Source organism: Dipodomys merriami, unplaced genomic scaffold, assembly GCF_024711535.1.
Source record: "Dipodomys merriami isolate MVZ:Mamm:240054 unplaced genomic scaffold, mDipMer1.0.p SCAF_334, whole genome shotgun sequence".
Taxonomy (NCBI): domain Eukaryota; kingdom Metazoa; phylum Chordata; class Mammalia; order Rodentia; family Heteromyidae; genus Dipodomys; species Dipodomys merriami.
The window spans coordinates 497,728-501,500 of NW_027204871.1; positions in this window are offsets into that span (position 1 = coordinate 497,728).

Consider the following 3,773-nt stretch of genomic DNA (forward strand, 5'->3'; position numbering starts at 1 on the left):
AGGATTGTGGTTCAAACCCAGCCTTGTCAGGACAGTCCATGAGACCCTAACCTTCAATTAACCACCAGAAACCAGGAGGTGGTGTTGTAGCTAATAACCCAGGATCAGAGTTCAAGCCACACAAGAACAAAAGAGGTGAAATATGACTTTATGTTTCCCCAAAAGGACCAACAAGATCAATAATCTTCCCAATCAAAAAAAAAATTCCAAAATGATTCAGTGCATCTACTTTTGCTGAGTTATGTTATGGATTCTTTGCTGGACATATTCTCTAAAAACAAATTGTTTAACTAGGGATACAGGTGGATCCATTGTAACAATGAGATGTACAAGTCGTTATGTCGAAAAACGAACTTTACAACTTTGGTGGAGGGAGGATCAGATGGAGGAGGGGGGTATATGGGAAGGGATGGGAAGGGCAAACAAAGAGGAAGCAACAATGATTTATAAGAAATGTACTCGTTATCTTGCCCATGTAATTGTAAATCCTCTGTACAGTATGCTCACAAAAAGAGAAAAAAAATGGTCAAATATTAGCTTTACAATCGACTTCATCTAATATTTCTCCTTTGAAAAGAGAAGACTGCATAGTTGAATTTACTTGGCTTTCTTACTATCTTAGTTCAAAGCCAACCCAGGCAGGAGAGTCTGTCTAACTCCTATATGTAATTACACAGCAAAAAATCGAGAAGTGGAGTTTTGGTTCAAGCAGTAGAGTACTAGATTTGGGGGCTGGTGGGCAGGAACAAAAACTGTTCAGGGACAGGGTCCAGCCTCTGGGTTCAAACCCCAGAACCAACATAAACTAAACAAAAAAGCAAACAAAAAAACCATATTTCATTGGGACCTTCCTTAAAGGAGTACTGGTCTGAGAAGTGGCTCCTTTTGCTGATCATACACACTGGATGCTCTTTTGGAATCCTTATTGCTCTGGAGAACTCAGGACCAAACTAAAGGAAATGACAACTGACTCCTGCAATAAGAGAATCATGTCAGGAGTGAAATATCCATTCATAAAACACTTTAAAACCTCCATGTCTTTGTTTCTTTGCGGTAGAAATTTTTTGGGGGGTCCAGTCGTGGGCCTGAAATCTGGGCCTCAGCACTTTACCTCAGGTCTTCAACTCAAGGCTAGTGCTCTACCACTTGAGCCGCAGCACCACTTCTGGCTTATTTTTGCTTATGTGGTGCTGAGGAATCGAACCTAGGGCCTCAGGAATGCAAGGTAAATTCTCTACCACTGAGCCACCTTCCCAGCCCCTGCAGTAGAACATATTTAAAACAATGTTATTTCCTTTTGTTCTATGCTGGCCATCAAATGGCACATTATTTCTTTTTGTAATTCTCTCAACTAGAAGTTTACAGAAAAATTATACATGAGTAAAAACACACTAGAAATAGCCAAAGACAGAGTTTTTTTCAAGCCTTCGGATTCTCTTCTTTTACAGTAAATAGGAAAGCACAAGTTAACTTGTACTTTGTCAGTCCTCTATGTTCCATTCCTCTCCTGGGATCATTTTCCAAATCCAGTAACAGTTACTTCCAGGAACAATCTATGGTGCTGCTTGAGGTATAGTAAATGATTTCTGGCTTCATCGAAATAATACAAGGACACATTTGGACCTGAAGTAACACGAGTTTCAGAGACAACTTAATAAAGAGAAAATATGAAATTTATATTGCTTATAAATACATTATCCATGAGTATATTGAGTTCAAACTTTGTAAATTCTCTGTAAATTAAGGTGAATTTTAAAGGGGAAGAAGTTTCTCAGATCAATTTTTGTGAGTGTATGTGCTGCACATTATTTCCCAAGTGTACATGAATTTGTTAACTCATGTTAACTATAGCAATAATAAGAGAAAGAGAAATTCTGTGTTTAATATAAGGGTTCAATACACTGTAGAAGACTCTACGAATAAGACCACATTGAATCAATAAAGCCAAGTCCAGTATGTAGATTTATGAGAGTGATATAGAGAAAGCATTACTCCTACGTGGAACAAGAAGTATGAGGCCACTCCCTTTCTAAATCATGCTTGCTAATGACACAACTTTGTAGAAAGTAGAATGGAAGAATAATTCTGTTTTCAATGAAAGTCAGATATAAGAGCATGGACTTAATTGGAAAAAAAAGTCCATCTTGAGAGAGCAGGGATTATACTAGCTAAGAACTGGTGAATAAGATCACATTTTTTCTTTCCTTTACTTACATAGTGTTGGTTGGTGGTGGTCTTGGAACTTGAACTCGGGGCCTGGGCAATGTCCCTTTGCTATTCAGCTCAAGGCTAGTGCTCTACCACTTGAGACACAGTGCCGCTTGCCTCCTCCTTTGTTTCACCTTCCCATCCTTTTCCATCACCACCCCACCAGCCAAAGTTGTAAAGTTCACTTTTCGATATAATGTCTTGTACATCTCATTGTTGCAATGGGGCCCACTGTATCCCTAAAATTATGCAGCAAAATATGTCTAAGAAATATATCTTTCAATAAGATGTTTCAATCCTTAGATAAAGTTCATTTTACTTCAATATAAGATTATCTCCAAAAATACATTCTGCAACTAACCTAATGTATGTTTTCTTAAACAAAATGCTGTGACTTCTAGTCTTGTTATGTGATTTTAATTATATTTTTATTTGTGACATAATCCCTACTTACATTTATTACAAATTTCTGTAATTATACAAATCATGCCTGTACACACTCATTTGCATAATTTAATATTCAAACAAAATTATCTTTTTTCCTGGCTCCCACAGGGAAGGATGAGGTGCTGAAGTACATGGAATGGAAATTTGCAACGTGAGGATGGGATCATGAGCAATTTCTACTTGGCTGAACAGGAATTCTTGTTTCTACAATACATTCTTACCATTTAATCACACAGAGAAAGCCACAAAATTTGAAGTTCATATGAAGGAATTACATTCCTAAAAGATGTGGCAACCCGGCTCAAAAGTTCAATCTTATCACCAGTTCTTTGTGCTTACTGGCTGATCTATTTCTCTATCATATGTTTCATGTTGTTAAGTATATTAGTAATTCAGCTGTCAGTACATGGCAGGAGACTGCTAAAATCACAGCTGTTGCTGTGTAATATTCCAAAGATAGGAAAAAGATTATATTGATCTCCAATTCCTCTCTTTGGCCGTTAATATACTAATTAATTGTCAAAACAATCGCGTAAGATGTTAGTTTTTCCCTTTTTAATTAGAGATTAAACAAGTGTTTATCACTTGTAAAAAGTGTTAGTGCTATCAGAGCTCTGATATGAACACCTTCTCCGTAACAAGTAATGCTCTATGGACTGTAAATATGGAAGCCACAATAAAATTCTCTCTCTCTCTCTCTCTCTCTCTCTCTCTCTCTCTCTCTCTCTCTCTCTCTCTCTCTCTCTCTCTCTCTCTCTCTCTCTCTCTCTCTCTTTCTCTCTCTTTCTCTCTTCCTCTCCCCCTCTTTCACTCTCTCCCCCCCCACACACACACAAACCTGCCACCCAGACAAATGAGACATCAGTTCCATTCTTTTGTAATTATAGTTGATTGGTGTTTCCTTCATAGGTTTTTCTTTACTTAAGGATCTTGCCTGGACTTGTATCTTTCCCTGAAATCAAGTACACTGAAATCAAACTCCATGAATTCATACTCCTACTCCAAAATACTAAAGTGTATTGTATCTAGAGACCAATAAAACACCAACCTTGTTATTTTAGTAGAAATTGACATCATGAAAGTAGAGGAATATTGATCAGGAACTGAGGTAAGAAAAC